Below are 20,384 nucleotides of genomic sequence, written 5' to 3'. Positions count from 1 at the left end.
ATGGCCTTCAAAAGTGTGATAGGTAGTAAGGAGTGAGATCAACAATTTACGCCCTTAGAAAGCCTGAAGGTGGGGAGTGGTTTTCCGGGTCCTGTACGCGGCTAGACTGCAAAAAAGTCTCACACATGGGGTATCCTTGTACTCAGGAGAAGCAGCAGAATGTATTTTGGGGTGTCATTTCACATATACCCATGGCTTGTGTGAGCATTATATCATTTACTGACAACTTTGTGTAAAAAAAAAAAAAAAAAAATAATAATAATTTTCCTGAAACTTGTGGCAAAATATAACATATTCCATGGACTCATCATGCCTCTCATCTAATAGCTTGGAGAGTCTACTTTGCAAAATGGGGTCATTTGGGGGGGTTTTGTGCCATTTTGGCATTTCATGGCCTTCAAAAGTGTGATAGGTAGTAAGGAGTGAGATCAACAATTTACGCCCTTAGAAAGCCAGAAGGTGCGGATTGGTTTTCCGGGTCCTGTATGCGGCTAGACTGACAAAAAGTCTCACACATGGGGTATCCCTGTACTCCGGAGAAGCAGCAGAATGTATTTTGGGGTGTCATTTCACATATACCCATGGCATGCGTGAGCAATATATTATTTAGTGACAACTTTGTGTAAAAAAAAAAAAAAAAAAAAACAAATTGTCATTTTCCTGAAACTTAGGGCAAAATATAAAATACTCCATGGACTCAATATGCCTCTCAGCAAATAGCTTTGGGTGTCTACTTTCCAAAAAGGGGTAATTTGGGGGGTGTTTGAACAGTCCTGGCATTTTATGCTCAATTTTAGCAACACATCACCCACTCTTCTAACCACTTGAAAACCAAGCCTTTTCTGTGAGTTTTTGTTTACATGAAAAAATATTTTTTTTTCACAAGAAAATTACTTTGAACCCCCAAACATTATATATTTTTTTAAAGCAGAGGCCCTACAGAACAAAATGGTGGATGTTGCAATTTTTTTTGTTACACGGTATTTGCGCACACATTTTCCAAACGCAATTTTTGCGTAAAAAAACACTTTTTTTATTTTTAATGCAGAAATACACTATATAATTCCAAATTGTTTGGTAAAATTTAAAAGATGATCTTATGCCGAGTTCATAGACACCTAACATGACATGCTTTAAAAATTGCGCACGCCCGTGCCGCGGCAACAAACTACGTACGGTTTTAAAAGCCTTTAAAAGTCTTTACAGGTTACCACTTTGGACTTACAGAGGAGGTCTACCACAACAATTACTGCCCTCGACCTGGCGTTCACGGCGATACCTCACATGCATGCTGAAATTGCGGTTTACATATGACACTAGACCAACGCTTGTGCGCGCATTTGCGCGCAAGCACGGGGGGACAGGGGGGCTTGATTTTTTTTTTTGTTTTTTTTTTTTTTTAATTTGCTTTCTTATGTTATTTTGACACCTTTTCTTTCATTTTTTTTTCTTTAATCATTTTTATTGTTATCACGGTGAATTTAAATTTCCTCTATGATAGCAATCTGTAGTGACAGGTACTCTTTTTAAAAAAAATTGGGGTCTTTTATACTCTAGATCTTTCCTCTGACCTTAACGCATCTGACCATACCAAAATTGGTGTGATAAAATACTTTCCCAATTTCCCAATGGCGCTGTTTATTTCTGGCGAAACAGAAGTTATGAAATGCTCGTAGCCTCCGGCATCTTAGGCCATAGAGATGATTGGAGCCATTCTCATCTCCAATCAGCTCTATGGTTAGATAATTGAACCACCGGCTGCACTCTCGGGTTAACCGGTGGGACAGGAGAGCCCGAGAAAAACCGTGGAAGGCAGCGGAAGGCGGCAGGAGGGGGGGGGGGAGTCCCCTCCCACTGCATGTAAAAGCAGTCTAGCGGCCAATTATCCGCTAGGATTGCTTTTACATGTAAGCCGACCGCTTGCTGTAAAAAACGATACCAAGATGATGCCTAAATCTACAGGCATCATCCTGGTATAACCACTCAAAGTCCAGCAACGTACCAGTACATTGCTGGTCTTTGTTTGGCATATAGGTTTTTTTTTTTTCATGCAGCCTGTGGGCTGAACGAAAAAAAAGAGAACCTATCAGAAATCAGCACAGGAATAATGCGTAGTATTACTCATCATTAACCGCCCAAACAACCACCCACTGAATTTAATGATGGGTATACACGACACTATCCACGTATACCAAAATAGGATTTTAACTGCAGTGCTGAAATCAGAAAATCACCACAGCTGCTATCAGCAAAGGTATCCATATATGCTGAGCGCAAACGCTGTTTGTGTCAGAATATATAAAATCAATGCATGGTAGCCGACGAGGGACCTGCAAGAGAAACAGGTCACAAAAGAATGAAAAAACAAACAAAGTACATTAAAAAAAAGTACATTAGGAAGAGTAGGACATATAAAATGACTGACACAACAAAAGTTTTTGGATTCTCATCATTAACCGCCCAAACAACCACCCACTGAATTTAATGATGGGTATACACGGCGCTATCCACGTATACCAAAATAGGATTTTAACTGCAGTGCTGAAATCAGAAAATCACCACAGCTGCTATCAGCAAAGGTATCCATGTATGCTGAGCGCAAACACTGTTTGTGTCAGAATATATGAAATCAATGCGTGGTAGCCGACGAGTACCTGCTAGAGAAACAGGTCACAAAAGAATGAAAAACAAACAAAGTACATTAAAAGTACATAGGAAGTGTAGAAGAACATAAAAAATGACTGAGACGACAACTATTTTTGGCTTTTATGTATTTTTTTTTTTTTCTTCAAACGTCGAGTTCCAGGTTCCAGGTTCGGGTCTCTCAAAATGACGATAGCCATCGAACATCTTTTGAGACCCTGTGTAAATGTGCCCTAAACTGTGCCGTGCTGTACCCTATGCTAATAATCCACTAGTGTGTGGTAGCGACGGAAACAGTCACCGTGGCAAAGACCAGGTCGGTCAGGACAGTCGGGACAATAATTCCGGGTGTCACGCCTAAATCCGCGCTTGCTGCAGACACGGCATCTTTTTTGGGGGTATCGTTTGGTATCGGTACTCGGGAGGTATTGCGGAAAATGCCTCTCATGCAGCCGCCTCACTGCATCTGGTTGGGGAAGTTGGGCAGGAGCACCAGCTGAATACACAAGGGCTCTGATTATCTCTTCTTGGAATTGAAAGAAGGATAATGTTCCAGCAGAAGCTTTGTATAAGACAAAAGCGTTGTAAACAGCCAATTGAAATAGGTATACAGACACTTTTTTGTACCAGCGTCTGGCCTTACGGGCAATTAAGTACGGTCCCATCATCTGGTCGTTGAAGTCCACCCCTCCCATTTTACGGTTATAGTCGTGGACACAGAGGGGTTTCTCAACAACAACACCGGTGACCGTAGTAATTTGGACTGCCGTGTCTGGGTGAATGGAGGACAGCACGTAAACGTTTCGTTTGTCCCTCCACTTCACTGCAAGCAATTCCTCGCACCTCAAGCAGGCTCTCTCCCCCGAGCTCAGTGGGGCATTCACTAGCCGCTGGGGGAAGCCCCGGCGATTAGATCGCACGGTGCCACAAGCGCCAATTTGCAATTGATAGAGGTGTCTAAAAAGTGGCACGCTTGAATAGAAATTGTCCACGTACAAGTGGTACCCCTTTCCGAATAAGGGTGACACCAAGTCCCAAACTATCTTGCCGCTGCTCCCTATGTAGCCTGGGCAGTCGGGGGGCTCCACAGTGCTATCTTTTCCCTCATAGACACGGAAATTAACTGTATAGCCTGTGGCCCTGTCACAAAGCTTATACAACTTGACCCCGTATCTGGCACGCTTGCTGGGGAGGTACTGTTTGATAGCAAGGCGACCAGTAAACTTAATCAGGGACTCGTCAACGCAGACATCTTGTTGGGGGGTAAACAAGGCTGCGAACCGCTGATTGAAGTGGTCTATGAGGGGCCGAATTTTGTGGAGCCGATCATATTCAGGGTCTCCCCGAGGACGACAGAGTTCATTGTCGTTGAAATGCATGAACCGAAATATTTGTTGGTATCGAGCCCTGGACATAGCAGCAGAGAACACGTACATTTGATGAATTGGGTCAGTGGACCAATATAACCGCAATTCATTCTTTCTTGTAATGCCCGTGTTGAAGGAAAGGCCCAGAAAGGTTTTAAACTCCTGAATCGTAATAGGATTCCAGGCGAATGGTCTGGCAAGGGGTGAATTTGGGTTGGCGGCGATGAATTGTTGAGTGTACAAATTTGATTGGTCCACAATAGATCTGAAAAGATCTTCAGTGAAAAACAGCTCAAAAAAGTTTATGGGATTAAAACCAGCTGTTTCCACTTGGATTCCGGGTTGGGCGGTGAATGGGGGAAGTACTGGCGCTGTGGAATCTGTGGGCTGCCAATTAGGATATGCCAGCGCTTCAGGGAGGACACTATGGGCTCTACGGGCCTGTCTTCGGATACGCGGTGGCTGCGGGCCACTACTCGTGCTAGCCACCGCACCAGCTTCAACTGCACTCAGGTGACTCGCCACGTCACCAGGTGATACTGCAGTGCTGGTTGAAGGTCCAGGGTGTACTAGGCCGCTCGTGCTTGCCAGTTCACGAGAAGTGTGAGCGGCACTAGTACTGGCACTCTGCTGCATACCAGAAACCTCCAGTTCTTGCAAGTCAACAACTCCAGAATGGGGTCGGGTACGCCTGACCCTAGCAGGGACCCCTCTGTCGGAGCTATCTGTCAGGGAGCCGCTGCTGTCATCTGGTTCGTATATTGACCCTGATTCTGACAGTGAGGCTTCCCCATCGCTCTCACTTGACATGGCCATTATACTGTATATAGCATCATCACTGAGCGAACGTTTTGTCATTTTGGTAGCTAAATTTACTCGTACAGTGATGCGACTACTAGGTAATAAAAGCACCTGGTTGTCGAGGACTATTTGGTCGCTACAAAGAAAAACTGCTAGTGCTAACAGAGATCAGGCCTGACTCTGCTAACGCAGCGGTTTTGTGTGATTTGTGTTTTTTGGAAGTGTCAGTAATCTATTGATTACTACACTTGCCTGGGTAAGGTGGGCTGGGCAGGGGGGCTAAACGCAGGTGCTAGCAGGAATCAGTGCTGATTGTGCAAACACTGCGTTTGGGGAACACTAAATTATGAGGACGCTAGTATAGTTCTGATCAGATCAGATATTGATCTGTTCAAACACTATACTAGTAACGGTGGTGTGTGTGTGTTAGTGTACTTGACTCTAACTGACGCTAAGTAACGGTGGTGTAATGGGACCCTGACGCTAACTAGCTAGCCTAAGTTGTGTCACCCGTGACGCTAATACAGTGATCGGTAATCACTGTATATAGTGAACACTGTGACAGGGAAGTGAAGGGGTTAAACTGGGGGAGATCAAGGGGTTAAACCTTTATAGAGGATAGATGGCGGGTGGCCTAAACCTATTCGGGCCTAGCGCAAGCGCAAATTAGGGTCACCAGTGACACTAAATACAGTGATCAGTAGTTATCTGATATACTGTATATATTAGTGCACTGATTTATATGGAGTGAAGGGGTTAACTGGGGAAGATCAAGCGGTTAAAAGTTTATTAGGGAATAGGTGGCGGGTGCCCTAACCCTATATGGGCTTAGCGCAAGCGCAAATTAGGGTCACTAGTGACACTAAATACAGTGATCAGTATTTACCTATATACTGTATTTAGTGCACAGAGTAATAGGTAGTGAAGGGGTTAACTGGGGCTGATCAAGGGGTAAAAACTTTATTAGGGGATAGGTGGCGGGTACCCTAACCCTATTTGGGCCTAACGCAGGCGCAAACTACGCTCACAAGTGACACTTATACAGTGATCAGTAAAATATCTGTATACCACTGTATATAGTGTTCACTGTGAGGGGTTTTGGGGGTGATCAGGGGGTGATCAGAGGTGATGAAGGGGTTAAATGTACCTATGTGAGGTGTGTCAGTGTGCTGCTTGGTGGAACTCACGTTTTTGGTGTGTCTCTGTCTCTCTCCTGGAACCGAAAGGACTCCAGGAAGGACAGTGACATCACTTCCCCTGTCTGTGTTTACATTACACAGACAGGGGACAGATTGCCATTGGTGGGGACCGATCTACAGACACTGACCAAAAATCATTGGTCAGTATCTGATGACTGATCGGTTCCCTACCGAATGACATCGGGATCGGGACCCGCGGCGCGCGGGAGCGCGCTCTGGAGCCGTGATCGCGCATCACGTTAATACTACGTGGCTGAGCGGTATCGTGCCGCTCTGCCGCAGTAGTATTACCGTGAGCGGTATTAAAGTGGTTAAGGCCTCATGCACACTGGTTTCTTGTAAACTCAATTTATTCGGACAGAAGAAAATCAGTTTTATAAACTCAATTAAGCAACATTTTTTTAAAAGCATTTAGCAGAGTTTAACAGGAGTTTGCAAGTTTATTTCATTGGTCAGATTTTTAATTTATTCTGGCCATTGACAAAAAAGAAGTGCTAAATGTGCGTAAACTCTAGGCACGTTTAGCACTTAAGTGTTTATGGGCGTTTTTCAGCGTTCAGCATTTTTTGGGTTCAGAAGAATTGCTCTTGAATGTGATTTTAGGGCATTCAGACAACGTAAGTTCCCCTGCTGATAAACTGCTACAAACATCCATGTGTGCACATAGGATAGTCTAGAGGGGAGTTTAAGGGCTGTTTAAAAAAAATTTAAAATGCCTAAGCCCGAAAAAAACGTGAGTTTAACAGTATTAGTGAGCATGTGGCCAAACACTTCTACAAGTATGCTTAATTTACAGCATTTTTTTTTTTGTACACCTGCCAAAAACTTTTGCACAGGACTGTGCGAACCCTTTGATCTTATTGCCCTGGGTTCCCAAGAGGGCAAGAAGAGGTGCAAGTACCTTTGTGAATATTCTGGGTGCATGGGATAGGTCAAGAGTAAAGAGAACCCTTAAAAGCATCTCAAATTGTCTGTCTACAGAATCTTAAAATGAAGGAACATTTTCTTTAGACACCAAGATGTTTAAGATTGAGATGGCAAGGTCTACCACCTAAACAGACTATTTTTCAGTGAACTTTTTTTGCGGCAATGATTCTTGGAGGCGTGATTATGTTTTAAAAGTTAACCTAACTGTCCATTTTATTTGTTCGTGTGACTTTTTAGCATGGCGAAAGGTAGGAGAATCAAGTGCGACAATGCTGAGTGCACAGCAGCAGTAACATCAGGTATATTGAGAGGCTGAGGGTGAGAAAAGTTTACAATAATCCACTGGACCTTTTCCTGCACTGCAGCAAGACTACATTGCAGGTTCTCATAGATGACTCCTTTAGTTGCCTTTAACTTTGCCACTTTTGCAGCGGAATATGGAAAACATCAACTTTATAATTAAAAAGAAATAGCCCAGCCGCCCCACACCTCGCCCAGCTAATTAGTAGGTAAAAGCAGCCTCACCTTGATTCATCCAGGCCATGCCCCGAATATGTTTCGCCCTGACCTCCGTGATTAAGCTCTAAGGATGGGGCGAAGCATGTTGATGGTGTGGCCTGGATAAATCGAGCGGAGGCTGCTTTTACCTACTAAATACCCAGGCTAGGCAAGGTGTACAGCGGCCGGCTATTTCTGCAGTGCCCCACAGCCTGTGGCCTCACTAGTAAGCGGCATCCAATTTATTGGACCTTATCAGTCTGCGCAGGGGCCCCTAAGCATGTATCGCGGGTCACACCAACTTTCGCCTTCTATGTAATACCCAGGGGACGGGAGAGTTATGCTGATCATACCAGTGATTCGCTCACTGGTAACAGAGAGCAGCAAGAATAGATCAGGGATTTAAAGTGAATAGGGAGGGTTTGATGTGCAAATGTGTGAAATGGCCAGTTTGCTGTCATGCTGGTGGCATGAAAAGAAGTATACACATCTATCTTACACAGGTATCATGCATAGGTGTGAGGAGGGAGGGGATAATTTTTAAAATTAATTCGGGGTTATTCTGGAATTCTACTTTAAGTTATTTGTGTTGCCTCAACTGCTACTAATCTCTTATTGGAAGTTCTGTACCCGCACAAAGCGGTTTAGAAACCTTAGGGTCCAGAATTGGACGCATCTTGCCCTCCTTCCTGGGCACCGTGAACTGGTTGGCATAGAACCCGCAAAACCTGTCCCACTGAGGGACTGGTACAATGACTCCTTGGGCAAGAAGATCTTGCACCGCCCCTTTGAGATCCCTTAAACGATTGGGAGTCAACAGAGATTTGATGGAAAGAACCTGTCTGCGGGGCGAGATCGAAACTCGATCTTGTACCCTGAACAAATCAGTTTTTGAGCCCACCTGTCCCGAAGTTGGGACAACCAGGGTTCCTGAAAGTAACGCAGACGTCCCCCCACCCCTCCGAACCGGCCTGACCGGCCTTGGGGTTCCTGGACCACGGCTTCCTGGGGCCGCCTGAAGTCTTGAAGGATTTACCTTTTTCCTGTGCCCCTAAGGCACGAAAGGACCCACGATGAGCCTTGAAAGAAGGACCCTGCCTAGCGCGGGGAGATTTTCCCTTAGAGGCTTGGGGCAAAAGGGTACTCTTATCACCCGTAAGACCTTTGATCAACTCATCCAAGGTATCCCCAAAAAGGCAATTACCCACATAAGGGACATCTGACACCGTCTTCTTGGAAGCGCAGTCGACCGGCCAACTCTTTAGCCAAATAATGCGGTGGATTGCGACCCCAACCGCAGACAACCTTGCAACCAAAGGAGCCTCGTCCAAGGCCGCATCATACAGGTACATCACGGCCTGGGCCATTTGATTCACCATGTCAAGGGCAGCCGGAGAAGCCAACTCCGCCACTAAGGTGCGCCTAAGCACCTTGGACCATACCGTGACAGCTTGAGAAACCATCACCGAAGTGAACACAGGCTTTAGCAGGGAGCCCGCTACCAAATACATGTGGCTCTCCACGCGCCTATCTGCCGGAACCTTGAACACTGGGGAGTCCTCCATGGGCATCGATGTGTATTTATTCAACCTAGAAACAGTGTGGACCAACTTTGGTGACAGCGTCCAGCGATTGTCTACAGGATCCGCAAAGGCACAGCGGTATTTAAACCGCTTAGGCACCCCCAGCATATGCTTGATGCGACGCCATTAGTCGTTCACGGTTTTGTGAAACTCCTCGGGACAGGGAAAAACCTGACCCGACTTCTGGGCTTTGCGGGACCCGAAGGAAACCCGCTTACCTGACTGGGTGGGCTCATCATCAATATTTAAAGTCTCCATGATGTAGCTAATGAGTGCATCCACTATAGCACGTTCCCGCGCCGCAGTAGAAGAGCACTCCTCCTCCTCCCCATCCGAATGCGAGGACTGGGACCCCTCAGGGGGGGATGCTGTCCATGGCAACCAAATCAGGCTCTGAGTCAGAAGACAGAGGGCATCGGCCGTTTTTGAGTAGTGCATTCAGACATCAGCAGATCCACCTTGGATGCCAAAGTCGCAAGTGCAGCAGATAAGGAGGCCATGGAAGAGGATTCAGGGGCTCCTTAAGCACTGCGGGGAATTTGTTATCCTGGGACTCCATTTTGCAATACATTTTTTTTTTTGGGACACTGGCCCTTTAAAACGGCGGTTCCCACGGTCCACACTGCAAATCTGCACCGTCAGTGGAGACCCCTTAAAAATAGCTAGAGAAAAACAATTAGAGACTGTGAGCCTACAGAGTGTATCATGCCATATTGAATTTGCTATACTCCCTAGAGATCTACGTTTGATTCTTGTAAAATTTTATTTTTTCCTATTTAATATGAATTATGTAACCTACTGCATGTCACTTCTCTGTATGCGTCCTTATTGGTTGTACATGTGATTCATACAATAAAATTCATTTGTCTAGTTGACCTCATTTAAAGTCCCACATCTTGGTCTTTGTTCATGTACACATTTAGGGATGGAGGAAACTAGACATTCAAGGTGGCAGTTTATTTTCTGTTTTTTCTGACTTAATTGGGTGGAAGTCACCCGTGATTCTATGGTCTGCCACACCTTTTTACATGATATTTTATATGTTAATTCATCATTACATTTAGCATTATTTATTTCAATATTTAATACTTTATTATTCATTGTGTATCCCCATATTAAATTGTGAATATTTAAGCCTTTCCATTATCCAATGTAGAGTTGGAGTTTTCATTGGGTTGTTACGGGTCTCCTGTTCCGGGGCTGCGATGGGTGGCCGGCCGCCCCTTCCTGCTGGCGCGTCCGGGCTGGGGCATCACGCCCTCCATCGGCGCCATGCTGGGTATGCCAGGTGTGTGGCGCCTTGCGGCGTCATATTATTAAGGCAACCGCTTGTTTTTCCACCTACGTCAGGGGCGGTCTGTTCTGACCCATATCCGGTCTTACTGACCGGATGTGGGGGGTTTACACTTTCCATCCATATATACCAGATGCTTGCATGGCGTTGGCGTGGACTCACCTCTGCACATCGAGGCACGCAACTGGGATCGGCTCAGTCTCCATTTTCACTAGTCTTTTCTGGGTAATCCCTTCACCCATTTGACTTGGTATTTCTGGTAATATTTCTTTATCTAGTCTTCATTGTTCTCATTCACTGGTTTTGAGCACTCTTGGTTTCGATATAAGCATGTGTTGCTGTGGTCATCTATCTGTGAACATATTTTTATCACAATCTTTTTTTTTTTTTCTCTTTCACCTTCCTCCTTCTCAACTCAGTATCTCAATTTGGCACTCATTGCCTGTCAGGTGGTTTCTTTTTCTCCTCTCTTCTTCCTTCACCTTCTCGCATACCCTTTCCCCTCATCCTTCTATTTTCAGTTTCATATGGATGTACTAGATCTATGTACAACTTCTTGGCACTTTTCATTAGAATAGTATCTCGGTGGTTGTATTTCTGGCACTTTTCCTGGGCTAACCTGTCTGTATCATCATACCTGTCAACCTATACGAATTTTGAGATTGATTTCTTTCCATTTTAATGACTAATATATATATATATATATATATATATATATAACTGAATTTTTGTAAAATCTTACCTGTAAAATTCCTTTCTCTGAGTCCTCCGACAGTCGCATCTACATATTCGTCACAATGGGGTATTAGACTTTGCTCCGAAGGAGTAGCTAGGCAACAGAATATGTTAACATTAAAGCTTTTAACATATCCCACCCCCAGGGGGTGGTCCCCTCAGTCAATACCCTCCTACTTCCTGCATCCATATCTCAGTTTCAGTGGAATAGCAGTAGAGTATATAACTAAACCCCAAAAGAGGGGCGGGGACTGTCGGAGGACTCAGAGAAAGGAATTTTACAGGTAAGATTTTACAAAAATTCTGTTTTCTCTTACGTCCTCCGACTGTCGCCGCCATCTACATATTCGTCACAATGGGGACATCCCAAAGCAGTGCAAACATGAGGGGTGGGAAACGCAGCCGCGCCGTAAGGCAACGCAGTCTCCACATCAAAGAAAGGAACCTTACCAAAGGAAGGAAACCAGCTGGGCAACATGAAAAAAAAAAAAACTTGCTCAACAGGAGCAACAACCCAGGAAAAGCAAATAACCCAGGGATAAAACACGTATCCCAAAACAGCCAGGGGCCAAAACAAGGGACCCTAAGGAACTGCCGCACTAAGAACCTTGCGGCCAAAGGAAGCCTCTGCCGATGCCTGAACATCCACTTTATAGAATTTTGTGAAAGTGTGCACGGTCGACCAGGTCGCCGCCTTACACACCTGGGCCACAGAAGCCCCATGACGAGAGGCCCAAGACGTACTCAGAGATCTAGTAGAGTGCGCCTTCACAGGCATAGGGGGAACTTTTCCCTGCAAAGCATATGCCTGTTCAATGGTCTGTCTGATCCATTTGGCGATGGTAGAAGCCGACGCCGCCATGCCCTTCCGAGGACCTTCCGGAAGAACAAACAGAGTCCGTCTTGCGAAAAGACTCAGTCGATTTAAGGTAAACCCTTATCGCCCGAACAACATCCAAGGAGTGCAACCTCACCTCCTTCGGATGCTTAGGCTTCGTGCAAAGCGAAGGCAAAACAATATCCTCATTGAGATGAAATTCCGAAACTCGCTTCGGAAGAAAAGAAGGGTTAGGGCGCAAGACCACCTTATCCAAGTGAATAACCAGATACGGAGACTTGCAGGACAAAGCAGCCAGCTCCGACACTCTACGAGCCGAAGTGATCGTCACCAAAAAGGCGACCTTTTTGGACAACAGACAACGAGATCTCCCTGATCTGTTCAAAAGGAGCACGTTGTAACACGGAGAGAACGAGATTCAAGTCCCAAGGAGGCAGAGGTTCCCTCCTAGGAGGGACCAGATGTCGCACCCCCTGAACAAAAGTGCCAACCAAGGGGTTAGAAGCCACAGAACGTTGAAAAAGAACGGCCAGCGCAGACACCTGACCGTAGCCAGCGCCAAACGCTGGTCGACACCCGTTTGAAGGAAGGAAAACACTCGAGAAACCGAGTACGTGCGAGGTGAAAACCCCCTGGACTCACACCAGGCAAAATAGGCCTTCCAAGTACGGTAATAGACCTTTCCCGAGGAAGGCTTCCTCGCGTTGATCAAAGTGTGAATGACCTCAGGGGAGAGACCCCTATCCTTCAGGACCTCGGTCTCAACAGCCAGGCCGTCAAAGCCAGCGACTGTAAAGCAGGATGGAATATTGGCCCTTGAGACAGGAGATCGTCTCGAAGAGGCAGACGCCACGGGGCGTCGACCGCCAGATTCACGAGGTCCGCGTACCAGGACCGGCGAGGCCAGTCCGGTGCCACAAGAATCACCGTGCTGCGTTCCGAGTGCAACCTGCGAAGGAACCTGGACAGCAATTGAATCAGTGGAAACGCATACATCAGTTGGTACTGATGCCAAGGGGCCACCAACGCGCTCGACGCATCTGCCCGAGGGTCGCGCGTCCTTGCCACGAACTTTTTCACCTTGTTGTTCAGACGAGACGCAAACAGGTCCACATCTGGAAGACCCCACTTCGCGCACAACATCTGGAAGACAGCCGGATGGAGAGACCATTCCCCCTGATCCAGGGTCTGGCGACTCAGATAGTCCGCCTGCCAGTTCTCCACCCCCGGAATGTGAACTGCCGTTATCGCCGGGACGTGAGTCTCGGCCTAAGATAGAATGTCGGCTACTTCCCGAGCCGCTCGGGCACTCCTGGTGCCCCCTTGGTGGTTGATGTAGGCCACCGCCGTGGCATTGTCCATCTGCACCTGAACCGGACATCCCTGCAGCCGGTCCGTCCAACGACAAAGGCAGAGATTTATCGCACGCAATTCCAGAATGTTGATCGAAAGGGAGGACTCCCCCTCCGACCAAGTTCCCTGGGCGGGCGGACAGAACGCCCAGAACACCACCCCAGCCCGACAGGCTGGCATCCGTGGTGATCACTGTCCACGAGAGAGGATGAAAGGACTTGCCCCCTGACACCATCGGGGACTGGAGCCACCACAGAAGATCCCTTCTGGTGCGATGGCTCAACGAGATCCGAAGATCCAGAGATTGCGGTCGCCCGTCCCACCTGGACAGGATCTCCGCTTGGAGACCCCGCATGTGGAACTGGGCAAAGGGGATCGCCTTGAAGGCCAAGACCATCAACCCCAGACATCTCATGCACGTCCGCAGTGACGAGTGTGGAACGTCCCTGAGGGACCCGACTTCTTCCTGAAGAGTCCTGAGTTTGTCGTCCGGCAGGAAGACCTTCGCCTGGACCGAGTCCAGGATCATTCCCAGGTAGGGAAGACGAACCGACGGACCCAGCGTCGATTTTGGAAAATTTATCGTCCAACCAAACTCCTGTAGAGTTTGCATCGTGACGGACAGGTCCTTTTCCAGAACCTGGCTGGACGCAGACCGAACCAGAATATCGTCCAGATACCCCAGGACAGAGATGCCCTGGGCTCTCAACAAAGCCAGAACCGATGCAAGCACCTTGGTGAAAACCCGTGGAGCCGAGGCGAGACCAAAAGGTAACGCCACGAATTGGTAATGATCCTCCGCAATGGCGAATCGCAGGTACCTCTGGTGACCCTCGAAAATCGGGATGTGAAGGTACGCATCCTTCAAATCGATGGAGGCCATGAATTCCCAGGGCAGCCACCACCGACCGCAGGGATTCCATGCGGAACTTGCGAACCCACACAAAGCGGTTCAGAGCCTTCAAGTCCAGAATTGGACGATCCTTGCCCTCCTTCCTGGGCACGGTGAACAGATTTGAAGAAAACCCCCGAAATCTGTCCCGATGAGGCACCGGAACCACCACTCCCTGAGCCCTCAGGTCCCGCACCGCTAGGTGCAGATCCCGCAAACGCTCTGGAGACAGTTGAAGATTCGAGGGAAAGAATCTGCTCTCCGGCCGAAAGAGAAACTCGATCTTGTAGCCAGATCGAACGATCTCCTGAACCCACCGGTCCCGAACGCGGGCCAGCCAGGGTTGAAGAAAACCGAGCAAGCGTCCCCCCACCCCAGAACTGGGTGAGGGCGTCCCTTCAGGCCGCATTGTTATGGGCAGCGGGTCCGGACTGACCGGACTTCTGCTTACCAGACCACGGCTTCTTTTGGGAGCCGTGACCCTTGAATGGTTTGCCCTTGTAGTGCGACCGAAAGGCACGAAAGGACCCCTGAGAAGGCCGAAAATTAGTATGCTTCTTACCAGGAGCCCCCTTAGCCTTGGGGAAATGGGGCAAGAGTGTGCTCTTACCGCCCGTGATCCCCTTTATCAACGTATTCAAGGATTCCCCAAAAAGGCGAGATCCATCATAAGGCAGATTGGCTAGGGTCTTGCGCAAAGATTGGTCCACAGACCAAAACTTTAACCAAACCAGGCGGCGAGACAACACCGCCACGCTGTGTACACGTGCAGCCAACGGCACTAAATCCAAATCCGCATCACACAAATACATGACACCTTGATGGATTTGATCCACCATATCCAATGTCGCCGGTGAGGCCGAATCAGCCACTAGGACGCGCCTAAGCACCTGCGTCCAACTCGCGACAGCCTGGGCTGCCATAAGAGAGGCAAACAGAGCTTTAAGCATCGTACCCGTAACAGAATAAGTATGACGGGCAAGAGACTCCAGTCTTCTATCCGTGGCATCTCGAAACACCGGAGTATCTTCTGCAGGAATCGCAGTGGATTTATTCAAAACCGCTATCGCGTGATCCACCGGGGGTGGCACACACCACCGTTCATCAGTGGTAGGCGTGAAAGGATAACGCAGCCTGAACCTACTTGGCACAGCAAAAGTTTTGCGTAAATTGAGCCATTGTTCCTTAACAGCGCGCTGAAAATCATCAGTGCAGGGAAAGACCTGCGATGTCTTGCGTCTTTTCTGTGTCCCATAAGCCGCCAGGGCAGCAGGAGGACACGGTTCATCCTGCAAACGCAGAGTTTGTTTAATAGAAGCAACCAATTCATCCATGATTGCAAGCTCTTCAGGCGAGCCAGGGGGAGAATTATCAACCCCTTAAACCTCAGCCTCCACCTCGGACCCCACGAGATCCAGGGAGGAACGGGACCCCGATAAGGAGATCCCAGCCATAGCAGCCCCATCACCATCACCCTCTGAATCAGAGGACATTGAAACACTGGGTCTTTTAGTGGATTGAGCAGCCACAAGCATCTGCACCTGAGCAGCAAGGTTAGCCACCACCTCAGCCAAATCCCCCCCTGGGGGGGAAACAGCAGTCCCCTGGCTATCCACCAAGGTGGCAGGAAATTTGCCTTCCTGAGAATCCATTGCCCCAAAAAAATATGCTGGAGAATAAAGGGTTAACTGCCCTTTTAACAAGCGCGGCGAGCGCAGCCCACCGCACACACACACACACACACACACACACACTAGCACAAGCAAACCCCCACAGGGATAAAACTGAATACAGGCAATGGATATAGGAAGAAGAGAGGATTAAACCTGAAGAGACCACTGCTGCTGCCGCCTCAATCGGTGCACCCAGGAAAGAGGAAGTGATCATCAGGGCGCTCTATTAAAGCCTATGGAAGGCTACAAGAAAATGGCCGCCCGCAGTGCAAACATGCGGCCGGGGCGAGCGCAACCAAAATGGCGCCGAAACCGCCGCTCCCCCACTACTGTGAGGACCGCAGTATAACACTACAGCATGTAAAAAACATGGCGGACCGGCGCAGCGATCGCTGTATTGTGCCCAAACATGACAAAACATGCCCCACAGCACACAGCCTGTCACACATCCCACAGTCTGACACAGATAGTGCAGCACAGCCCCCCCCCCCTTGCAGCCCACAGCATGCAGCCAGAGCGATAGGGAGCCAAACAGTGTGAACAGAGGCAGGTTACACAGTCCCAGACTGACACCCCCCCAACAGACAGGTCCCCACACAGATACACTTACCTAAATGGCGTGGGGAACCCGCACAGGCGAACAAGCCACTGCACATGTGGCAGGGAGAGTCTCATTCAGGACGCAGAAAAATCGGGGTTAAGAAACCGCACAGCGTCCAGTGAGGTAGCCACCTCACCAAGCATCCCTGCACCGAACAGGGATGGGTCGTTCACTGTGCCAGGAGCGTTACCTGGCTGAACGCTCGATGGCAGGCTGGGAAGCCACTGACCCACAACCTGAGACCAGGGGAATCAGCCCGAGACCCAGCCCGCACGAATCCTCTTCATCAGAAGAACTAACTAATGCTGACAAAAAGAACAGCTAAGTAAAGAGAGAGAAAAAACTCAAACAAAAAATCAAAAAAGAAGATAAAGGCTGAGACAAAATGCCCCAGCATAGAGAGATCCAGCTACTCCTGACAAGCTAGACATTGAAACTGAGATATGGATGCAGGAAGTAGGAGGGTATTGACTGAGGGGACCACCCCCTGGGGGTGGGATATGTTAAAAGCTTTAATGTTAATATATTCTGTTGCCTAGCTACTCCTTCGGAGCAAAGTCTAATACCCCATTGTGACGAATATGTAGATGGCGGCGACTGTCGGAGGACGTAAGAGAAATATATATATATATATATATATATTATATATACACACACTTTCAGATCTTTTTGGTCCCAGTGTGCCTTCAAGATCATTCCTCGGAGAGCTGCCCTTGAATTCTTGATTTTCACTTCACATGTGGTTTCCTTTTCCCTGCTGCCCCCCCTGTATGCTGGGTGTTGTCCATGCCTCAGCCCCGGGTCAGGCGTCCCCCTGATCAGCCCCATCCTCCCATCCCAGGATTGGATCGCTTTTAAACAAATGATATTACCCAAGGTAGTGCTTATTCTACCTATTTATTTTTATAATCATTCCCCAATAATACTTTGTTATAACCTAGATTATCAATTTTCAGATATACAACCTATGTTTAAGCTCCTGATGAATGGACGGAGGTCCATGAAACGCGTTGAGCCTACAATAACTCAGATGTTTTATCCAAGTTTGATACAATTAGAGACTGTGAGCCTACAGAGAGTATGATGCCATATTGAATTTGCTATACCCCCTAGAGATCTATGTTTGATTCTTGTAAAATTGTATTTATTCCTATTTAACCGCTTCCATACAGAGCAGTTAGACACCCTTCCTGCCCAGACCAATTTTCAGCTTTCAGCACTCTCACACTTTGAATGACAATTGCTCAGTCATGCTACACTGTAACCAAACAAAATTTTATCATTTTTTTCACACAGAGCTTTCTTTTGGTGGTATTTGATCACAACTGGGGTTTTTTTTTTTTCGTGATATATGCAAAAAGAGAGCAAAAATTAAAAAAAAAAAAACACTTTTTTTTTAGTTTCAATTATAAAATTTTGCAAAAAATTTATTTTTCTTCATACATTTGGGCCAAAATGTATACTGCTACATGTCTCTGGTAAAATTAACCCAAATTAGTGTATATTATTTAGTCTGTGTGAAAGTTATTGAGTCTAGAAGCTATGGTACCAATTACTGAAAATTGATCACACCAGATGTACTGACTGCCTATCTACTTTCTTGAGGCCCTGAAATGTCAGGACAGTACAAATACCGCCCAAATGACCCCTTTTTGTAAAGTAGACAGTCCAAGGTATTTAGTAAGAGGCATGGTGGGTTTTTTGAAGTTGTAATTTTTTCCCACAAAGTTGTCAATTTATAAGCTATTTCTAACACATAGCATGTACACAGCAAAAATTACACCCAAAAATACATTCTGCTACTCCTTCCGAGTATGGCGATACCACATGTGTGAGACTTTTACACAGCCTGGCCACAAAAAGAGACTCCACGTCCAAGAAGCACCTTCAGGCGTTCTAGGAGCATAAATACACATAAAACTTTCTTGCTACCTATCACACTTTTCAAGGCCCTAGAGCACCAATACAATGGAAAAGTCCACAAAATGACCCCATTTTGGAAACGTATATTCTATGAGGCATTATGGGTCGTTTGAACATATTTTTTTCCACAGGTTTTTGGAAAATGTGGGAAAAAAATGAACTTTTTTTTTTTTTTTTTACACAAAGTTGTCAATTTATAGGATATTCCTAACACATAGCATGTACACAGCAAAAATGACACCCCAAAATACATTCTGCCACTCCTCCTGAGTATGGCAATACCACATGTGTGAGACTTTTTCACAGCCTAGCCATATAGAGGGGCCTAACATCCAAGGAGCATAATCATGCATCCTAGCCACTTGCCTAGGCCTATTTTTGACATTTGGTGTTTACCAGCAAAAATCAGTTGTTTTGCTAGAAAACTGCTTAGAACCCCCAAACATTATATATATTTCTTTTTAGCAGAGACCCTAGAGAATAAAATGGAGATTATTGCAATATTTTTTATCACACCGTATTTGCGCAGCGGTCTTCCAAACGCAATTTTTTTGGAAAAAATTCACGTTTTTAATTAAAAAATAAGAAACCAAAAAAGTTAGCCCAATTTTTTTCCATAATGTGAAAGATAATGTTACGCCGAGTAAATAGATACCCAACATGTCATGTTTCAAAATTGCGCACGCTCATGGAATGGCGAAAAACTTTGGTACTTAAAAATCCCCATAGGCGACAATTTAAAAATTTCTACAGGTTGCCATCTTTGAGTTACAGAGGAGGTCTAGGGCTCAAATTATTCCCCTTGCTCTAACGATCGCGGCGATACCTCACGTGTGGTTTGAACACCGTTTACATATGTGGGCGGGGTTTCTGTATGCGTTCGCTTCTGCGCGCGAGCTCACAGGGAGCTTTAATTTTTTTTTTTTTTACTATTTTATTTATTATTTTTTATACCGTTTAAAAAAAAAAAAATTGATCATTTTTATTTCTATTAAAAGGAATGTAAACATTCCTCGTAATAGAAATAGGCACGACATGACCTCTTTTTTGTGAGATCTGGGGTCAAAAAGCCCTCAGATCTCGCAAGTACACTAAAAGATAGAAAAAAAAAAAAAAAAAAAAAAAAGGACCTTTAAACCGGTTGCTAGGCAACAACATTTTCCGTAGCTCCGGTCCTCCAAGACCATAGAGTCAAGTGAGGGCAAGCTTGCCCTCACTCGACATTCTGTCTGTGAGGATCTGGGACCGGATCGTTTTCCCCGCTGCCGGCGGGTCCGGTAAGCTTGGAAAAGGACCGGAACGTGGCGGGAGGGGGGGGGGGCACCTCTTCCGCCATCCCGGAAGGGTGATCCCACGGCAAATCCGCCGATGGGACCACCCTTATCGGAAAGCCAACCGTCCACCATTTAAAAAAATACCAGGGTTATGGCAGCTATCTGCTGCCATAACACTGGTATTTAGGTTTAAACGGAGGACGTATATAAACCTTTTTGGACTTGGACATGGTGGCTGTATGAAGTGTGACAGGTACTCGGGTACTTTGTTGGGCAGGTGACAGGTACTCTGGTACTGATGAGCAGGTGGCAGGTACTCGGGTACTCCGATAGGCAGGTGACAGGTACTCGGGTACTCTGATGGGCAGGTGACAGGTACTGATGAGTAGTACTGATACTGATAGGTGATACTGTACTGATGGGTACTGATGATCAGTACTGATACATGATAGGTACTGATGAGTACTGATGAGTAGTGATGGGTACTGATGAGCAGGCGGCAAGTACTCGGGTACTTCAGGCGTCAGGTACTCCGATGAGCAGGTGGAAGGTACTCGGGTACTCTGATGGGTAGGTGACAGGTACTCTGATGACGGGTACTCCGTTGACAGGTACTCAAAGTACCCGAGTACCCATCATCAGAGTACCCGTCATCAGAGTACCCGAGTACCTGTCATCAGAGTACCCGAGTACCTGTCATCAGAGTACCCGAGTACCTGTCATCAGAGTACCCGAATACCTGTCACCAGCCCATCAGAGTACCCGAGTACCTGTCATCAGAGT

The sequence above is a fragment of the Pelophylax lessonae genome, assembly GCF_965119305.1.
Source record: "Pelophylax lessonae genome assembly, chromosome: 1".
Taxonomy (NCBI): domain Eukaryota; kingdom Metazoa; phylum Chordata; class Amphibia; order Anura; family Ranidae; genus Pelophylax; species Pelophylax lessonae.
This window is presented reverse-complemented; position numbering follows the sequence as displayed.